The 22,199-nt window shown below is 47.3% G+C and overlaps 1 pseudogene; it reads left to right on the top strand.

Annotated features, from left to right (window-relative positions):
- Positions 1–4,967: 4,967 nt before the first annotated feature.
- Positions 4,968–21,417, top strand: LOC112200737 (annotated as a pseudogene).
- The last annotated feature ends 782 nt before the right edge of the window (positions 21,418–22,199 follow it).

Here is a 22,199-nt window from a genome sequence, read left to right as displayed (position 1 = left end):
CCCTTCTTCAGTTTGCTCCGCGCGAGGGAACCTAAGGAGAAGGACTCCCCAGAATGTGGTATCCCGCATTAGGAGTGCCATGTGTTCTTCAGCTTAACTGAATCGGTGAATCCCATCTAGACTTTCTGAGGCCGAAGACACGCGGCTAGACCTGAGATTAAGCCATAAGGCCTACCCAGGAGTTGAGATTAAGCCATAAAGCCTAAGGTCTAGAGGTTGAGAGCGAGATTGTGAGGAAAAGATTTCAGAAATGAAAGGAAGAAAAGTAGGGTTTGCAGGGTTATCTCTGGATAAGCCATGGTTGCGTGTATTCTCACTTCCACCAAGTACAGATATTTATAGGGCCAACCTCAGTGGCCTTAGCCCTTTGATGGACAGTTGAAGTAGATTCAACGCCATCAATAGGCTCATCAAGAGGATTGAACGCTATGATCTCAGAAATGAAGGAAATTGAAGACGCGTGGGAGACGGAACGATCTTCAAGGAGGTAACTGCTCTATTTCTAGATTATCTTTTTAAAACGGTTTAATGAGCAGATAAGGCAGAATTAAATGCTTAATTGCTTACAAATTTAAAAAAGTATTTAGGCCAATCAAGTGGGCTAAATAACTAAATAATATTAATATTAATATTGTTCATACAAAATAATGGGCCTAATACTAGAGGCCTAGAGTCCCCGGGTCGCATAAGTTAGACTGAGGAAATGCTCGTCCAGACGAAAGCCAGCGTTAGCGGTGGCTTGTTCAACTTGTTGTACTTCTTCATGAGCTTGGGCCAGGTTTTGTGATAGCATTTCGGAGACGGCTAAGGGTTACTCCAGCTGAGGCTCCTAATGGGAAAGTCTGGCCGTCACAGCGGTTAGTTGGGCCTGAAGGCCCTGAATCTGAGCCCGAAGATGATTCTCTGCCACCTTCAAGTCTCTAATGAAGATGGCCCGCTCACCCAGAAAGTCTCGCAGGTTGTCCATATGTTGGGTAAGGGCTTGATAATGAGCTTGGGCTTGCCTGGCCTGGGCTGTCGCTACCGTTTTCTCATTAAGCCACCTGGGGAGATCATCTAGCAGCTTGTCTATGTCGCGGAACTGGGCTTTAGTGATGGCGCCCTCACCGAGAAGTACGCGGAGGTACTCTAAAGCTCTGGTGGGCGTGCCAAGCATCAAAATGTCAGGGCCCAGGAGACGGCGAATGCCTTCTCTAGCATCGTCTACAACTCTAGTTGGAGTAACTTCAAGCATGCTAGCCAACCGTTCTAATCTGGACAGAGAAGCTTGTTGAGGAACAGGAGCAGCAACAGGGGCCGCAAGAGTCTCCGCGATAGGGACTGGCTCCGGCACTGGCTCGGGGTTCACTCCTGCCCCTGCTTCAAGTACTTAGGGGGCATGGGGGGCAGGTTCCTGGACAACCACATTTTCACCAAATGGCTCAGCGGGGTTTTCGCCAACTAGCTTCTCGACAGCAACAGCCACCTCCTCGTTGGGAGCAAGGTTCTGACCCTACAAAGAGACGTCAGGATATCAAAGAAGATTAGAATTAGGAGAGAGGTGGCTACAAGGAAATGTACCTCTTCAGCAGTTGACTCGCGGAGAGTTGCTGTTGCCATTTGTTCTTGGGTGCCCTCGACAGTGTCTGGAACCGAATCAGGCACTACTCGTTCCAGGAGTTGCATGGCAGTTGGTTGCTTGTGAAGGGTGTCTGAAGGTGGCACTCTTTCCTCAACCCCAGGCGAGCTATCATCTAGAATCTGCACTGGTACCAGTGCCAACTGCGAGTCACTTGAGGCATTGATACGAGGTGGAGGGTTGGTTGAATTAGGCGGCGCTTGAGCGTGTGAAGAGGATTCTCCTCCGCCAGCGATGGACGATCCTTCCCCAACTTGCCTCGAGAGCCCTATAGACCTGTGACGAACCTGCAAATGAGGAGTGTTATTGGTTTGGTAGTATGGATAAAACAAAGATTTCAGTGCTCACTTTAAATATGTATTACGAGTCGATCAGCAAGTGGTTCATCTTCTGCCAACGGGTCAGTCCGGGGCTTAGCGCAACTGCACTTTCGAGTCAGAGCGGCGGTAATCTAGTAAGATAGAAGGAGTCAAATTAGACTTTGAAAGAAAATGTCAAGACATTAGGTTCTAAGACGAACTCCTTACCGTTTGCGGGTCATCATCATCAGAGGAGTCTTTGACTTCAGGCTCCGTCGCTATTGCTTTTGGTTTCGCGGCCTAACTGGTGGGCGAAGTAGCATCGATTGTGTGACTGCCTGGATGAGGTATATTTCTCCGCTGTAAAATATGAGTTAGGAGGATAAAAGAGTGGAAACAAAAGGAGGAAAATGGAGAATATGCTAAGGACGCGGGGCTTGAGAAGGCTCGCGGATTGCAATTATGACTTGAGCAGGACGCGGGGCTCGCGCGGGTGGCAGAGGCTGTGCTTCATCCTCAGGGAAGCGAGCAAGCAACTCAATATCAGCGTCATAGGAATACCTCAAATCTTGAAAGGGGGTCGCGAAGAGTTCATCAACCCTTTACCTCCAGCAGTTAACAAAAACTTCTGACCACCATTGCTCGTAGTCCTCAGCGACCCCATCAATGGGAGCTATTTCGTTGGCCCAGTTAGGAAGATCGGCTAGTGCAAGCATGCTTTGGGCTGGTGGAGGCCCAGTGGTGGGGCCAATTCTGGGCCAAGAAGTGTTGTAGTTCCAAGCATCATAGAGGGGAAATGGCACTAACTGGATTAGACCGAGTTGGCGAGCGAAGTGATTGGGAGCATAAAGCTCGTAACTGAGTTCATCTACCGCGAGCCTGATATATGAACAGGAGATCGCATGGCGAAAGGCCAAGCGCGCGTGATCACTATAATTAGGGTCCCCAGGAAGGAACCCATGTTCAAGCAAAGGTGGGAACCTTCGATGAAGCACCAAATCCAAGTATGGCATCTCGTCCAGGAGGTACAAATACGAGAAACATTTAGAATAAGGTGGGGATGTGTACCTTGCCTCGCGGCAGAGCCATTGACCAAGAAGCGCATCAGCCGGTGGTAGCGGTGGAATATCATCACGACGAAACTTCGGGAAGTAAATTTGAATCCAGAAGTCAAGGATCCAGAAGGGGCCTGAAATTCTAGTCTCGAAACGATGCATGGTGGCCTGGTACAGAGTGCGGTAGAGAGCGCCTAGTATAGGTTGTCCGAGCCCTATGCGGCGGCCGTTGTAGAGGGCCGTGGGAGGAAATGTCAAGGACCAGTGGGCTTGTTGGAGGAGGTGCAGAAGATGAATTTGCAAAGCCAATACTCCAAGAAAGCAATCCTACCGGTTGCATTATGCTCTTTGCGGTAATGAGTCAGCCACTATGGATAAGAACTACTATACGAGCCGCAACCAGTTTGAGCCATTGTTGAAGTGAAGGTGATGGAATCAAATTAGCCATGCATGTAGGGCTCACCGTCAATGGGTAGACCAGTGATGGTGAGAATATCTAGCAATGTGATACTCATTTGGCCAAATCAAAAATCGAAGGTATTGGTTGCGGTGTTCCAGAAACAAAGGAAGGCGGCCAGCGGTGAACAATTGCCACCGCGCGGAAGGCGAAAACATCAATGGTGTGGGTAATACCTTTCGCGTTCCAGCGAGCCAGATCTCGCGCTCGCTCTTTGCGATACCAAGAGAGCTCTGCCTAGTTGATGGTGGTGGGCCAATGCCCTATTTTGGCTCTGTGAGGATGTGCGCCCCAGCTAGTGAAATCTCCAAGGGTTCTTTTGAGGACTGGAATGGGTCTACGGATGGGCAGACCAAAAAGGGCAAGAGCGTCGTCTGGGATGGAATCTCGCGGTGAGGGACCCAATCCGGCATGATGGTTGGGGAGTCTGAGTAGCAGAGGTCTCTGGACATTGGTGTGGATGAAACAGCGGGCACTGATGTTGGTTCCCCAAGTGTGAGTAGCCTTCTCGTTGATTTTCTCCTCCTGATCTATAATCATTTTCTTGGGCGGAGCCATTTCTGGGTTTCTGTGAGGAAGATGAATGGAACAAGAAGGTCTCTGGGTTTAAGGGAGATTGGAAGAGTTTCTTATGTGACAGGTTTGGAGATGGCTGCAGATTTAAATAAGAGATTTTGTGAGGGAAATGATGCGACGAAAAGACGTTTTGCAAGCGAATGGATGTGACCTTCATTAATGGCCTTGTTTCGATCATATGGCATGTCGTTTAAGTCCCCTTCAATCAGTTACATTTTAGTGGGCCTGGAGGGCAATGTTTGAGCCCAAAAGTATTTTTGGCAAGATCCCTTTAGGGGATTTAGAGTAGAGGGCCGATACCTGCAGCCCAAAAATAAGCCTACTTGGGTTTGGGTTATAGCTTCACCCATTTCGAAATCCAGAAGGAAAACGAGTCCTTATTGGAATCAGGTAGCGGAGATTGAATAGGAAACTTCAATCAATAATCCTTCTATGTCAAGGAACAGTCGAAACCCTAAGGTATAAATACCAGGTTTCAAGGACGAATCAAGGACAACTCTTCAATCAATCAATCTCAATGATTATCAAAGCATCTCCGGAGCAAACCTACCTTCAACCTAGTTGAAAAGTAGAGAAGCAAGGGTAACGCCCTCGCAACCCAGTGAAGCTAAAGATATGCTTTAGCAAACCCTGTGCTTTCTCCCAACTTCCCAGTGATTGCTCTGCTTAGTCTACAACACTAAGTATCGATTCGGTGAGGTGAAGAGATCACAACCAAAGCCCTTATCAGTAAGGCAAGAAGTCCTTTTCTAAAAGGCAGAGAAAAGAACCTTGTGACGAGATTGGTGCTCTCCTGGTTCACATCGTTTGGTCAAGAAGTCAGGTCAAGGGACTCCCCGACGACACCCCAGGGTGCTGGCACGCCTGCGCAGGCTCAAAAGAGAGTGTTTGCAACTAGATTAGTTTTGGAGCCAAATAGGGCTCTCGTGTTCTCTTATATTTTCCCAATTCTCATGCTTAATATGAGCTTGTTAGTTTGTAGAGCCATTGATGAAAACAGAAAGGTCCATATAGTATACATGGGCTCACTTCCCGCTAACCATTCGTATTCACCATTGTCTCACCACCTTAATATGTTAGAAAGAGTTGTCAAGAATGGTTCAAATCTCCTGACGAGAAGTTACAAAAGGAGTTTCAATGGATTTGCTGCCAAGCTCACTGACAATGAAAGACATGTGCTTGCTAACATGAAGGAAGTAGTCTCTGTCTTTCCAAGCACAACTCTCTCCAACTTCAAACAAGAAGATCTTGGGACTTCATAGGTCTAAATGAGACAACTCATCAAAATGCCACAATTAAGAGTGATATCATTATTGGTGTCATTGACACTGGAATCTGGCAGGAATTAGACAGCTTCAAAGATGACGGATTTGGTCCGGCTCCAAAGAAATGGAAAGGTGCGTGTGCAGGTGGCAGAAACCTCACATGCAACAACAAGATCATTGGAGCTCGGTTTTACCAACCAATACAATCTGCAAGGGATGAAGAAGGCCATGGAACCCACACTGCCTCAACGGCAGCAGGAAATGCCGTAAAGGATGTGAGCTTTTATAGACTAGCACAAGGATCAGAACAGCAAGAAGTACAGTTCCCTCTGCGAGAATTGTTGCATATATAGTCTGCAGTCCCATTCTAGGGTGCTATTCAGATTCTATCTTGGCTGCTTTTGACGACGTTATTGCTGACTGTGTTGACATCATTACAATTTCAATTGGAGGCAGGGAACCAGTGCGTTTCCAGGAAGATGTGATTGCAATCGGTGCTTTCCAAGCAACGGTGAAAGGGATACTAACCATAAACTCTGCAGGAAACAGTGGTCCTAGAGCTGGTTCTGTTACAAGCGTGGCACCATGGTTGCTCTCAGTGGCAGGCGGCAGCTAGTAGCACTGATCGTCGAATCATTGACACTGTCGTTCTTGGAAATGGAACCACAATTGTTGGGTTATCAGTGAATTCTTTCACATTAAATGGAACAAGTTTCCCATTGATATATGGAAAAGCTGCGTCAATGAAATGCTCGGAGTTGGGTGCGGGGCAATGTCACTCAGGCTGCCTGGATAGTGATTTTGTGAAGGGAAAGATTGTTTTGTGTGATGACTACTTCGAAGGTGATGTAGCTTACCAAGCTAAAGCAGTAGGTTCATTTTAAATGTTGATTGGATTGATTTTTCTAATATTCTCGCTGAACCTGCAACATTGTTGAGGGATCATGAGTGTAATGCAATCAAGTCTTACATGAAGTCCACTACAGATGCTCAAGCAAACATATTAAAAAGTGAAGCTGAAATAGATGATGATGAGCCTGTTGTTGCTTCCTTTTCTGCACATGGACCAAATTCAATACTGCCTGAATTAAGCCAGACATAAGTCCTCCAGGGGTTACTATTTTGGCTGCCTTTTCAACTATTGCTTCAGTTACAGAGAGTCCTCAAGACAAGAGGCGTGTAAAATACAGTATACTTTCTGGAACCTCCATGTCTTGTCCACACGTGGCTGGTGCAGCTGCATATGTTAAAGCATTAATTCTACCCTGACTGGTCTCTAGCAGCAATCAAATCATCTCTTATGACTACAGCATGGCCTATAAATGTTACTAACAACTCTCCGGGGGAATTTGCTTATGGATCTGGACATATCATTCCTGTCCAAGCTATAAACCCAATGCTGGTTTAGGAAGCTTCTAAGGATGATTACATAAAACTCCTCTGCTCGGTACTGGGAGAGGTCGATGTTAGACTTATATCAGGAGATAACATCACTTGCCCTCCTAACTCGGACAAAGACGCGCCAAAGGATCACAATTACCCTTCGCTAGCAGCTGTTGTTCCACCTGTTTGGCTCCAAAACCAGTTGGTGTGCAAACTATCTCTTTTGACCGTGTGGGTAGGCGTGCGAGCACCGTAGGGTGAAGTCGTTGGGGGAGTCCCTTGACCTGACTTCTTCTTCAAGCGTTGTGGACAAGGAGAGCACCAACCCCGCCACAAGGTTCTTCTCTAGCCTTTCGAGAAAGGACTTCTTCCTTACGGATAAGGACTTTGGATGTGATCTCTTCACGTCACCGAATCGATACTCAACTTTGTAGGTTAAGCAGAGCAATCACTGGGAAGTTTGGAGAAAGCACGGATCTTGCTAAAGTGTGACTTTAGCTTCGCTGGGTTGCGAGGGTGTTACCCTTGCTTTATTGGTAATATCTGTGGCAGTAGCACTAGCAATCGGCTCGGAGAGACTAGAACTGGAAGTACGGTCACCGGGTTTCAACAAGGTTGAAGGTTTGCTTCGGGGAGACTTTGTAATCGCTGGGATTGATTGATTCGAGAGAGGTCTCTTTTCTTTGCCGCTTAACCCTGTATTTATACACCTAGGGTTTCGGCTATACGTTCCTTCCCTTAGAAGGATTATTAATTGAAGTTTCCTATTCAATTTCTACTACTTGATTCCAATAAGGTTTCGTTTTCCTTATGGATCACGAAATGGGCGAAGCTATCTCCCAAACCCAAGTAGGCTTATTTTTGGGCCGCAGGTATCGGCTCATTGGGTCAAACCCACCAAAGGATCTTGCCAAAAATACTTTTGGGCTCAAACATTGCCCCCAGGCCCGCAAAGATGTAACTGATTGAAGGGGACTAAAACGACGCGTTGATCGCTTGAAACGATATCATTAATGAGGGTCGCGTCCTTTTGCTTGCGAAACACCTTTCTGTCGTATCGTTTCCCTCACAAAACTCCTTATTTAAATCCACAGCCGCATCAGACCCGTCACATTAGAAACTCTTTCAATCTTCTAAACCCAAAAACCCACTTTCTTCCAACATCTCATTCACAGAAACCCAGAAATAGCTCCCCCAAAGAAGATAGTCATCGATCAAGAAGAAGAACTGAACGAAAAGGTTGCCCATACTTGGAGAACCAGCATCAGTGCCCGCATTCTTCTGCACACCTCTATCCATAGGCCCTTGCTCCTCCAATTCCCAAACCATCACGTCGGACTAGGGCCAGCGCCTCAAGACTCTATTCCGGCCGACGCTATTGCTTTCTACGGCCTGCCCGCTTGTCGGCCCATTCCAGTCCTCCGAAGGACTCCTGGAGACTTCAGTAGTTGGGGTGCCCAGAATCATCGAGCCAAAATAGGGCACTGGCCGTCCTCCATCAGCCCGGCGGAGCTTTCTTGGTATCGCGAAGCACGGACGTGAGATCTGGCTCGCTGGAACGCAGGAGGTATCACACATACTATCGATCTCTATTTTCGTCTTCCACTCGGTGGCAATAGCTCGCCGCTCGCTTCCTTTCTCTGTTTTTGGAATACCTCCACAAACACTTTTGATTTTCGATTCGGTCAAATGGGTATTACCCTGCTGGATATTCTCACCATCACCGGCCTACCCATCGATGGTGAGCCCTATTTACATGGTCAATTTGACTCTGTCACCTTCACCTCGACCATGGCCCAACATGGTCGCAGCGCTCACAGTGGCTCCTATCCATGGTGGCTGTCATATTATAGCCGGGAGCACAATGCGACAGGCGGAATTGCTTTCTTGGAGTATTGGCTCTGTAAATTCAACTTCTGCACTTCCTCTTGTAAGCCCACTGGTACTTGGACTCTTCTGGCGACGGCCCTCTACAAAGGCCGCAGTATCAGGCTTGGGCAACCTGTGTTAGGAGCCCTCTACCCTACTCTGTACCAGGTCACTATGCACCCTTTTGAGACTAGCATTTCTGGCCCCTTTTGGATCTTGGACTTTTGGATCCAAACTTATTTTCCATTTTTCCGTCGCGATGACATCCCGCTGCTTCCACCGGCCGACCAACTCTTGGGTCAATGGTTTAGCTGCGAGGAAAGGTACTCATCCCCTCCCTACTCCGAATGCTTTACATATCTGTACCTTCTGGATGAGATGCCATACTACGATATAGTATTGGGTAGAAGATTCCCAACTCCGCTTGAAAACGGATTCCTTCCTGGCACTTCTCGCTACACCGATCGCGCGCGCTTGGCTTTTCGCCGCACGATCTCCTGTTCAAACATTAGGATCGCTGCCAAAGAACTTAGTTATGAGCTTTATGCTCCTAACCACTTCGCTCGCCAATTTGGCCTCGTCCAATTAGTGTCATTCCCTCTGTACAATGCCTAGAACTTTAACACTTCTTGGCGTAGATTCGGGCCCCCTTCCGGGCCTTTGCCGGCACAAAGCATGCTCGCACTGGTTGACCTTCCAGATTGGGCTAAGGTCATCAACGCCGTGGACGGGACTGAGGAAGGATACGAAGAATGGTAGGCAGAAGTTTCCGTTAATTGCTGGATTCAGCGAGATGACAAACTCTTTGCGACCATCTTTGGGGAATTGAAAACCCTTATGCTGCCGACATCGAACTGATCGCTCGCTTCTCTGAAGATGCCGCACGATCTCTGCCTCCTCCGGCAACACAACCGGTGTGAGCCCCAAGTTAGGCCCAGGCTGGTATCGTAATTCGCGAGCCCCCTTCAGAGGTAAGTACCTTAGTTTATATTTTATCCCTTCCTTCACTCCTCCCCTTTAACTCACTCATTGCTGCATGAGGGAAATGCGCCACCTTCTAGCAATCGCGCAGTCAGTGCTTCTCCAGCCACTGGCCAGTCCGGAAAGCAGAAGACGGTGATCGCGGAGCCTGAAATTGAAGATTCCTCTTCCAACGATGACAATCCACAGACGGTAAGAACCTTCTTTTTCTTAGAACCATGCTTTTTCCCTAAACCAAGTCTAATCCTTTGATTCTGGCAGGTTGCCACTGCCTTGGCTAGCAAGCGCAGTCGCTCAGACCCTCGCACTAACTCATGGGAAGAAGATGAACCAATCGCTGATCGACTAGTACGGAACTGGAAACGCACATTAGAATACTTCCCATTTCATGCATTCCTTTAATAATCCTGGCTTGCAGGTTCGTCGCCGGTCCCTCAGACAAATTGGGGAAGGCTCTTCAACCACTGGTGAAGGCACATCTGCTTCGCAGGCCCAAGCGCCCATGGATTCAGATAATCCTCCACCTCCTGCCAGCATCACGAGCGACGTGCAATTGGTCTCTATCCCAGTGCAGGTCATCGATGACAGCTCGCCTGAATTGGAAGAAAGAACAACTCCTTTGGATGCCCCACCTGAGGAACCAATCGCCGCACATCCCCAAGCACATATAGCACCTGACCCAATTCCCGGCAAGGCGACTCAAGAGCCTGCACCGATAGCAATCCTTCACGAACCTCCGGCCGTGGAGGTACATTCTCTTAATACGCATAATGTCCTGATCCTTATTTTATTCTTTGTGCTTTCTAATTATTCTTCCTTAACCACAGAACCTTGGTCCTGTCGAAGAAGCGATCGTCGCTGCGGAAGTACTTGGGGCCAATCCTGCCGGCCCAGCCAGTGATGATATGGTGAACCAAGAGCCTGCCCCCCATGCTCCTGAAGCGGGAGAAGGGATGAATGTCAAACCGGGGCCAGAAGCGGTTCCTGTTATGGAGCCTGATGAAGCTCATGCCGCCGCTGCTGCCCCAGATCCACTGCCTGAGCCTCCTTCCAGACTGGAAAGGCTAGCTCGTGTACTTGAAGTGGCCCCTCCTGGAGTTATAGATGAGGCCAGGGATGGGCTCCAACGTCTTCTGAGTCCCGAAATCCTACTGCCTGGCCCATCAGCCAGAGCTCTGGAGTACTTGAGGGTTCTTTGTCTCGAGCGAACCATCACTGAGAATGAGTTCACCGAGATAGACGAACTACTACAGAGTCTTCCCCAAAGGATTAATGAAAGAGAGGTCACGACTGCGCAAGCCAGGCAAGCCTAGGCCCACTATCGGGGCCTCGCAAAACAAATGGATACCTCTCGCGACTTCTTGGGAGATAAGGCTATCCTCGTTAGAGACTTGCGGATCACGCAAAATCATCTTCTGTCCCAAATCCAAGAACTTCAAGCCCAATTGACTGCTGTGACGGCCCGGCTTGAGCATGAGGAACCCCTGCTAGAGCAACCCCTAATGGCCTTTGAAACATTGTCTCAAAACCTAGCTCAAGCCCGCGAAGCGGCCCGACAAGCGGAGCGAGCTGCTGCCGACGCTAGTTTTCGCCTGGACGAACATTTACTTCGTTTGACCCATGCGGGTCGAAAACTTTAGGCCTCTTTTTGTATGAACAATATCATTATTAACAAGTTAAATATTTAGCCCACGTTGTTTGGCCCAAATATTACTTCAAATTTCAAGTAATTCAACGCAACCCTATTGATATTGAAACTGTTGAAAAGATAATTTCCGAATGGGCGGTTACCTTCTTGAAGACTGCCCCGCTTCCCACGCGTTTTCAACTTCCTTCATTTCCGAGATTACAGCATTCAATTCCATTGATACTCCTATTGATGGCGTTGAAAGTACTTCAATTGCCCATCGCACGGTTGAGGTTACTGCGACTGGAGCTATAAATACTTGTACTTTGGAGAAGTGATGAAGCCAAGCAACTATGTCTTTTCCAGAGATAATTTCACAAGCCTTGCTTCTCTTCCTTCAGTTTCTAAAATCTTCTCCTCACGATCTCACCCTTAGCCTCAAATTCCTAGGCTTCATGGCTTAATCTCAGGACCTGGGTAGGCCTCATGGCCTAATCTCAGGTCCAGTGGCATGTCTTTGGTCTCTGGAAATCCGAATGGAATTCGCCGGTTTCAGTTAGACTGAAGAACACGCCACGCTCCTGACGCGGCGAAACCAGATTCTGAGGGATCCATCTCCTCCGATTGTCCGCGTGGAGCAGGAGGGAGAGAGGCGGAAGGCCACTTTGAGGCCGACCTTTCTTCTTCCGCGGTCTACCTCCGGGGTCCGACTACGAGGCTTCTGTTTTTCCCCTGGAGCTAGATGTGGTTATGAGTCGCGCTCTCTCTGAAGACCATCTTCATCCCGGAGGATAATCACCAGGAAGGGGTATGATGGATTATTCCCTTCCCTCTTCCTCTGGTACAGACTATAGCAGCTGCGACTCAGATTGGAGGAGGATGTGGGTGGAGAGAGGAAGAGCACCAGCGGTCACACCACATCCTCCTTGCCGAAACCAGATCCAGAAACTCTTAGAATCTGTGTCCCTTATGATTTTCAAAGCCACATTTGGCCTTATAATTGCGAATGTAACCGTGTTGATTTGTACTTTGTACTGCCTTTGGCCGCAAAGCCACTTTATGAATGAATGTTTCTGTGAGCACAATTCAAAAATTTGTTATGAAATAAAGCCTCGTGTATAGGCCATCATGTACATTCTTAACACAAATTGTCAAGGATAAATACGTATGTAACAGAAAGCCAAAGTCTTGAAATTGTATAAATTGAATATTGAATATGGCCTCAACTAAGGCCTGGATATATAGAGTGTTGCCCCCCTAGTGTTCATAGGTAAAGCAAATACATGAGTCGAAGGCCACAAGAGAAGGCCTGAATATCGACGGCTGATGCAAACCGATGAAGATTATGGTTGCCCCCCTGTCTGGGAAGAAGGTTGACCAGGTGGATCTTCGAACTCCCAAACACTAGGGTAATATTTCTTCAGGAATCGCCCGTTGATGGGGTTACGATGGATGTTGCCATCCAAGTCCTTGAGGTGAAAAGCCCCACGTTCCATGATACGGTGAACAACAAAGGGTCCTTCCCATCGCACAGTCCACTTACCACAACCGGTCAATTTCTTGCCAAAGGGTAAAACATCTTTCCAAACAAGGTATCCTTCTTTGTAACTGCGACCACGCATCCTCTTATCGTACGCGCGGGCGATACGCTGTTTCTCCATTACTAAATTATCCAAAGCCGCTAAGCGCTGCTCGCTCAAGTCTTCGTGTTCTTGCCACATCGCCTAGACATAATCTTCACCGATCAAGTGATGCTGCACTTGTACGCGTAAGGAATGAACGTTGATTTCCAAGGGTAAAACCGCATCATGGCCAAACATTAGTGCATAAGGTGTCGTAGCGGTGGGATTCCTCTTGGAGGTGTGATAAGCCCAGAGTGTCTTGTACAGAGTATCGTGCCACTAGCGAGGGTTTTCGACCAACATCTTTTTTAACAAGGTAATAATAATCTTATTACTAGCCTCCACTTGACCGTTGGACTGAACATAATATGGAGTGCTGTGGATGAACTGGATGCCGAAATCGTTGACAAGTTGCTCGACCGCACCTCCCATGAATGCTGCCCCCCGGTCTGAAACGAGCACCTCAGGGATACCAAACCTGCAGATAATGTTATGAAAAATGAATTGGCGAATGGTGGCACCGGAAGCCTCCTTTAAAGGTTCAACTTCGACTCACTTGGTGAAGAAATCAGTGGCCACGATGATGAACTTATGGTGGAGCGAAGAGTGGGGGTGAATCATCCCAATCAGGTCTAATGCCCAACCTCTCGCAGGCCAAGGCTTAATAATAGGTTGCATGGGAATCTTAGGGACATGTTGGACTGGACCATGTGCTTGACAGTCTTGGCACCCTTTAGCAAATGTAATACAATCCTTCAAAATGCTGGGCCAGTAATAACCATGTCTCCTAAGGAGCCAACGCATCTTAGGTCCTACTTGATGAGCTCCACATATTCCTGTGTGTGCTTCGGGCATTAATCATTTTTCTTCGCGGGCATAGACACACCGGAAGTCTACGCCATCTTCCCCTCGTCATCACAACTCATTACCCCTGAGGAAGTAGTTTAAGGTAAGAAAGCGAATCTTCCTGTTGGCTGTAGGGTCTGGTCGTTTGAGGTAATCCATCAATAGGATGCGCCAATCAACATCAATAGGTTCTAGCACCGCGACGACTGGCTCATCAAGCGGATCAGGTCGCACGAGCCATGAAGGCAGGGTGAGACGCTCAACCTTCATAATGCGCTCGCGAACGCCATACTTCAATGTGATACCTGTAGCCAGTTGAGCGAGTTCATTGGCTGCGAAATTGCGCTCGCGAGGGATGTACTCCAAATCAGCGTCATCAAATTGATCCAGAAGCTCAATGGCGCGATTCAAATATGGTACGAGCAACCAGCTTGCACATCTGTATTTTTCTTGAAGCAAATTTATCACGAGCTGAGAGTCGTCGTGGATCTGAACGTCCCTCACTCCTAATTCTAGTAAGATTTCTAGCCCGATGATAAGGGCCTCATACTCTGCCTGGTTATTCGTACACTTAAACTCCAGTTGGAAAGAGTAAGAGAAACGATCGCCCGCTGGATTTTCCAGAACAATCCCTGCCCCTGCCAATGTTTCAGTTCTTGAGCCATCAAAAAACAATACCCAGAGCTGCAAGGAGACTGTGGCTTGATACCATATTGCGTACTCTGGAATGCGCACCAAATCTGGTCAAGTTGTAGTTGCGGTCACTATCTCTAGCTCCTTCATTGCGGGTATATTCAACATAGGATGATGTGCCAGAAAGTTTGCGATGGCCTGTCCCTTTACAGCTTTTTGAGGTACATATTGTAGCTAAAATTCAGAAAGAGCCAGTACCCACTTGCCAATGCAGCCTCTCAGAATAGGTCGCGACAACATGTATTTGACCAAGTCGGTTTGAGCGATGATGCAGGTAGTAAAGGATAACATGTAGTGCTGCAACTTGCACGCTGAGAAGTACAAAGTAAGACACAGCTTTTCCATAGGAGTATACCTTGTCTCGCAATCCGTCAGTGTCCGGCTGAGGTAGAAAATGGCGTACTCGATGCCTCCCTCATCATCCTGAGCGAGTAGACTGCCAATGGAAGCCTCAGCTGCCAAGATATATAACTTCAATGGAAATCCAGCCCTCGGGGAACCAGCACTGGCGGGCTCGCCAGGTAGGCCTTTATTCTGTCGAAAGCCTCTTGATGTTTAGGCTCCCATACGAACTCGTTCTGCCCCTGTAGCTTCAGCAATGGTGAGAAAGGCTGGATTTTACCTGCAGAGTTAGAGATGAAGCGTCTCAGAAAGTTGATCTTACCCAGCAAACGCTGCAATTCCTTCTTCGTTCGCATGGGAGATGCGTTGATGACTGCACTCGCCTTATCTTCAGGGACCTTAATTCCTCGCTGATGGACAATGAATCCTAGAAAATCTCCTGCTTGAACCCCAAAAACACATTTAGCGGGATTCATCTTGAGCTTGTGTCGTCGCACTCGCTCGAATACCTTTCTGAGATCTGCGATGTGGTCCCCTTTCTTCCGAGATTTCACAACTACGTCATCGATGTAAACCTCTAAAATCTTCCCCAGGATATCATGGAAGATTAGGTTCATGGCTCTCTGATACATTGCACCAGCATTCTTCAGTCCAAAGGGCATGACCACATATTCAAAAACGCCCGCGAATCCGGGACACCGGAATGCAGTTTTATGTCTGTCTTCTTCAGCTACCGAAATTTGGTGATATCCAGCGGTGCCGTCCATGAAGGAAAACAATTCATGTCTTGCTACGGCGTCTACTAACATATCCACGACCGGCATGGGGTAAACATCTTTAGGTGTAGCGAGGTTAAGGTCTCTGTAATCTACGCAAACCCTCATCTTGCCATTCTTCTTGCGAACAGGCACTATATTAGATAACCACTGATTGTATTTGGCTACCTTGATAATGCCTGATTTATGCATCTTTTTGACTTCCTCCTTGACGAGGACTTGGGTTTCGGAATTCATTCTTCGCGGTTCTTGTTTCACAGGCCTCTTGTCAGGGAGTGTTGGTAGTTGATGGCAAACCAAGTCCGGTGACAGGCCGGGCATATCTTAGTACTTTTCAGCGAAGCAGTCTTTGAACTCTAGCAACAAGTCAGTGAGCTTCTATTTTTCACCAGGCTCTAAGTAAGCACTGATAGCCACTTCCATAGGCTCGACTGCTGTTCCCAGATTAACCTTCTTGGTAGGGTCTCTGACTTTAGGAGGCGTATCGTCCAGCGCCGCCGGGGCAAGCTGAATAACTATTTCATCTTCTCGCTACTGATCAGATAGCTCTTTATCGACGACCTCTAAGGTCGCGACTGGATCGTAGGCCTCTTTTTCCACTAAATACGATGATAGTCTTTTGTACAGCGAGTGGAAGGCCTCTAATCCTTCCTCCGGGAAGTCGTAATCCATTAATCATTTAGGGGTTTGGGCACAGTGTGGCCAGGCCTCTCTAAGCCTTCTTTTGCGAGCGTAAGCCCCCACTGTGCCAATTCAAAGGCCGTCACCCCTGTGGGGCGGCCTTTGTCATCGATATCACTGACCTGCAATGGAGTAATAGGCTCCAAATAGTACCTGGCATCTACATAATTTGCGGAAACTGGGAATAGACGAGGATCCGCTTTGATCAGCTCAGCTTTATTTGTACCCCTATTCCACATGACTAACTCCTGATGGAGAGTTGACGGCACGCAGTAACTTCTGTGGATCCAGTCTCTGCCTAGAATAGTGTTGTAGGCCGCATAGCAATCCGTCACAAAGAAAGCATAAACCCCCTCTACTGGGCCTACCTTGATACGTAAGAAAAGTAATCCTATGGTCTTTGTTATGGTCCCTGCGAAGTTCTTGAGCGTGAGGGATGTAGATTGGATTTTCTCCCTCTTGATCCCGAGCAAGTGCATGGTCCTGGTAGTGACGACATTAACAGCAGCTCCGGTATCAATCATGATCTTACTATATAGAGGCCTCATGTGTTGGACCATAATAGGCGTTGGCTTGGTGAAGCGCATGAAGGATTCTTCGTCCTGAGCATCCTCTGTCTCCCGAAGGACAGCCTCTTTCACTGGTGTCGTGGCTGCAGATGTGATATACAATGGCTGCGCATTACCTTCCTCAGCTTCCACACAGTCCTGAGCAGCGACCGGTAATGCATACCTCGCGGGTAGCACGTAAACCATGTTGCAAGATGTGTCAGTTATCTCTATCTCCTCCATGTCATCTTCCAGGTTAAGCTTGGGTTCATCAATAGGAGTGTCCTTGCTGAATTGTTTAGCCAAACGGTACACCAACGATTCTTCTGTAAGGCCTTTTACCTCACATTGCTCTTGTTCTTGTACCACGGGATCAAGCTTCGGGGAGTCTGGTTTCGGTTCCCTCACCATGCACACCTCTGGGGAAGTGACTACTATGCTCTGGACCTTCTTTGGTCTCCACTGTAAGGTATCAATAGTCTTATCCTTGCCCCCCAGTCTCTCAAAGATCGAAGATTTGGCTTCTGGTTCTTCTCAAAATAACCTGCGCCTGACATGTGGTCGTCGAGTCGGCGAGCTCTCCTTTCGAGTTATCGGAGGTGTTCTCTCCTCAGTAATCCTGCAAAAAACACTGGGCTTAGATGCCCCTGTTAGCAAACTCGCTTGTTTTCTAAGGCTGCGGGGAGCCATTAACGGTTTAGCAGCTAATGCCTCCATTTCTCTTTCATACTGCTCAGGTGACTTGACCAGTTGCGAAGGCTTAATCAGGCCCTGGTCCAGAGCCTTTAGCGTGCCCTTGGCTTCCCCAAACCTGCGTTGCAGTTTCCTCTTCTTGGAAGTGCTTATTTCCACTGCCTTCCCCTTTTCCCTGGTATACCATTTACCTTCCTTGATAGTGGGCTGGCGTAGGTGGGATGCAGGGTTTGGTCAGCACGTCTTTTTGTTTGCTCGTAGCCTTCTCTTCTTGTTTCTGATCAACTGCGGCTGCCCTCAGCTTCTTGAACAAATTTGAGTCCTTTAGGGATGGCGGTAACTCCATCTTTTCTTTTTCTCTTGGGCTAGAAGGTTGATAGTTACGCAATGACGAAGCCCACTTGACGGGCTGTAGAGAGCCAAAGCGAAATGTTTGCTCGACCTCTTCATGCGATACTTGAATGCCGCACTCTTCTTTGCATCGCGAGCATAGGATCACGGGCGAAGCTTGACTGATTGATTTAGCTTTCTCCTTCGCAGGTGTCTCGTCCGTGGCGGATGTTCCATCTCGCTCCTTTGACCTCAAATCCAAGGTTGGTTTCCTTTGCTTCTGCTTGGTCCAATTCACATCGACCATATTGATCCCAGTATCAGGAAAGGGGTCCAGGTCCACTAGCGCTGCTGCCGTTACTGGAGCTTCCACCTGCAAACTGCCATTATTAAGCCATACCTGAATCTGGTCTTTGAGTTTCACACAGTCCACGGTGTTGTGATTCCACAAATTGTGAAACTTGCAGTACTTCTTCCCTTTCAGCTATTCTGGTCGAGGAAAAGGTCCAAAATCAGTCTTCACCATTTTCGCGGCGATCATTTCGTCTAGAATCTCATGCGCCTTATTGGCATCATATGTATATGTCGCGAACTCAGGTTTGGTGAAGGCCATCGATTTGAGCTTGACAGGTTCCTTGGAAATTTTCAGTTGCTTCAAGGCTGGATTCTTTCTTCCGGTTAATTCGTAGGCAGCGATATCATTCTCCTCTTCCTCGTCGTCATCCTGGACCACTTCTTCATTGTTATGATGCTACGTAAGGGTCATAGGTAGCCGGCTGGTAGCTCAGGGCCGCTATGGTACGATGTTTTCCTGGTACGTATGTCCCTCTGGATGCATTCTTCCTTGCGTCTATTTCTCTGAGGAGATGTTTGAAGCTGCCAACCTCTGTGATGAGTTCCCCCATTGATCGAATCATGCTGCCATGCTGCTTCTTTCGTTGACGTGGTTCCAAAACCTTGACCGCTAGCTTGACTAACTCTTTCTCAGGCAGGATGACGTTCAGCTTGGCTTTCTGAATTTGAAAGCGCTGAAGATAGGCCACAGCGGACTCTATAGGCTGCTGGGCCATCTGGGTGAGAGAAGCCAAGTCTACCTCAGGCTCGATAGCTCTGAAAGTTTCTCGGAAAAGCATTTTCATTGGGGGCCAATCTACCACTGTTCCTGGTCGAAGCTTGGAAAACCATCTGAAGGCAGCTCCTGAAAGAGAAGTACCAAAGATCCTGCATTTGAGGATATCATCATTCTGGTATTGGCCGCATTGTACCCTAAACCTGGCCAGATGGGTTGCCACATCCTCGGTGTCTTCCCCTGAAAAAGTAGAAAATATGATATTCTTATAGCCCCTGGGAAAAGGTGCAAGCATGATATGTGGTGGGAAAGGTCCCTTATAGACCCCATCCGGCTGGGCCCTAGGGTTAGCCAACCTGATCATCTCCTCTACCTCATCACGTCTTACATATTTTGGACCCGGAGGAGGAGGTGGTGTCGCCACAATCTGGCGAGTAGCCTGCAAAGGTATTGCTTGGTTTACAGTCGCCGGCCCCTCTCCTACATGTACAATGCTGGTCGTAGCCTGTTGCTGAAGAGTCACTGCTAGCACAGGCGTCTCCTTTGACAAGGCTGTTATCTTAATCAGGTTGCCGGAATGGTCAATCCCATAATAACTTCCTGGCAATTCCTGGTATACATTTTCTGCCCCTTCATTGTCTTATTGAACGAATGTAGCAGAGTTAGATGTAGTTCCCACAACTTTCGAGACCAGATGCTTCTGTCTGGTGGTCTGTCCGCATGACAAGGTGGTCTTTTCCTTGCTGCCGCCAATAACTAGAGCTTGCTCTTTATTTTTCAGTAGTGTAGCAGCAACAGCGGCGGAGGGAGTAGCAATATTGCTGCTAGCCTTCTCTCGCTGATTCGGCGGCACGTACTTGCCTGAACCAGATGGCTGGCCAAGAGAACCAAGGATAGCGTTAGGATCCCCTAAAGCCTTGTTCAACACTTCTCTCGGTTGGTTCAATTCTGCTCTTTGCATGGCCACCTCGGTTGCTAGGTTAGCGCCATCCTTGCGAAGATCTGCCATATCTGACGTGGTTTGCTTAGTTTGGTTCGTGATAGCCTCCATGATTTCTCTCTGGCACTGATTCTGCTCGCTAGCGATACCCGCGGCATGGGCCCTTACTGCATTATCTTATTGTGTGATCTGTTGTTTAGTATCCTCTACATGTCGGGTAATGCGCTGGTCTAGTTCACGTATAAGCTGATCTGTCTTCGCGGTCTCCCTTTCGAAATCAGCGGCTATCTTCTTGCGATGATTTTCAATGTTCTCCATGATGATCGCGAACCTTACCTCGGAAGTCGCTCCCTCTGGAATAGGCTTCGCAACGAAAGCCTCTCTTTCTCCGCTTTCCACCGTGTTAGAGACAGTAGTGGATATAACAGGCTCGCTGGCCTGATTAGTAGTGACACTTTGACCCTCAATAGTGGTCGGGTGATTCTCTTCCCGTTCAGTCGACATGTTGGGTGATTGGGAATGACGAGAGAATCTTTGAGTCACTTGTTCTTCAGAAAGACCACGACAGTCCGCACGAGAATGCGGTCTGTAACTGGAGGTCTTATGCTTTGAACAGTTAGCGTAAACCTTTTGGTAAGGTTTTTCGCTAGACTTCCCAATGGTTACGTTCACGAAAAGACACTATTGCCTGTCCCACTGGGCGTGCCAAAATGTTTGGCTCCAAAACCAGTTGGCGTGCAAACTGTCTCTTTTGAGCGTGTGCGCAGGCGTGCTAGCACCGTGGGGTGCAGTCGTCAGGGGAGTCCCTTGACCTGACTTCTTCTTCAAGCGTTGTGGACGAGGAGAGCACCAACCCCGCCACAAGGTTCTTCTCTAGCCTTCCGAGAAAGGACTTCTTGCCTTACGGATAAGGATTTTGGATGTGATCTCTTTGCGTCACCGAATCGATACTCAACGTTGTAGGTTGAGCAGAGTAATCACTGGGAAGTTTGGAGAAAGCACGGATCTTGCTAAAGCGTGACTTTAGCTTCGCTGGGTTGTGAGGGCATTACCCTTGCTTCGCTGGTAATATCTGTGGCAGTAGCACTAGCAGTCGGCTCGGAGAGACTAGGACTGGAAGTACGGTCGCCGGGTTTAAACAAGGTTGAAGGTTTGCTCCGGGGAGACTTTGTAATCGCTGGGATTGATTGATTCGAGAGAGGTCTCTTTTCTTTGCCGCTTAACCCTATATTTATACATCTAGGGTTTCAGCTGTTCCTTGCCTTAGAAGGATTATTAATTGAAGTTTCCTATTCAATTTCTGCTACTTGATTCCAATAAGGTTTCGTTTTCCTTATGGATCACGGAATGGGCGAAGCTATCTCCCAAACTCGAGTAGACTTATTTTTGGGCCGCAGGTATCGGCCCATTGGGTCAAACCCACCAAAGGATCTTGCCAAAAATACTTTTGGGCTCAAACACCACCAAATAAAGCTTTTACTGTGAAATTTCACAGAGTAGTTAAAAATGTTGACCTTACAAACTCCACTACAGTGCCAAAATCCTCGGAAACAACACTCAAGTAGACATCAAAGTGGTGCCTGAGGTTCTTTCCTTCGAGTCCTTGAATCAGGAAAAACCATTTGATGTGACCATTGTTGGACCAGGATTGTCAAATGATTCACAACCACATGTGTCTGCGTCGCTGGAATGGTCTGATGCAACTCATAGCGTTAGAAGTCCAATTCTCGTCCACAGCGAAAAATAATATTATCATTTCTGCATTAATATTCATAACTTCAATGTTTGAAAGAAAACAAAATCTCTGATTGTACTAGAGTCATTTTTCAAACTTATGAAGTTCTTGAAATAAAATAAGACCAAAGTATATAAATATGGCTCTTGCAATAAAATCTTCTAATGGCCGTGATGCCCCAAAGACATAAAAGTTTTATTTTAATCTAAGAAAAGCTTTGCAGATATATTCGTCCTGAATTTGCTGGTATAGCAGAGAACAAAGGAAAAATGAGACAAGTAGAGGGTTTAGGGTGAGTTCTCTTGTATCTTTCTGATATATGTAGATACCAGTGACATACTGTATGGATATGTCACATAAAATATAATGGTGCCAAATTTCAGTTATAGTTCATAGAGATAAATTCATTTTACCGCCTTGAATTTTATGCCTAAAATTATACGTGCCCCCAAACTTTTAATTTAATTACATATGCCCTTATACTCTTTAATATGATCAATCATAATCATTAGTAAACTAGCTAATTCCTCAATTTCTTCATAAATTAGTAAAAATGCATACCCTAAGCATGCCCACTGTGGGTTAATTTTTAACCTTGATCATGTAAATAGTGTGTTTCTTGCATGATTAAAGGCTAAAAACTAGTTATGAATAAATTGATAGATTGGTGAAGGATTGGCCATAATTGATCAAATTGGATAGTATGAAAGCACATGCGATTAAATTAGAAGTTTGAGGGCACAATTGATCTTTAAGTGTAAAGTAATGATTTTAGCTCATTAGTTCATATTACT

Source organism: Rosa chinensis, chromosome 1, assembly GCF_002994745.2.
Source record: "Rosa chinensis cultivar Old Blush chromosome 1, RchiOBHm-V2, whole genome shotgun sequence".
Lineage (NCBI taxonomy): Eukaryota > Viridiplantae > Streptophyta > Magnoliopsida > Rosales > Rosaceae > Rosa > Rosa chinensis.
Note: the sequence above shows the minus strand (reverse complement) of the source record. Positions and strands in the feature narration are given on the sequence as shown.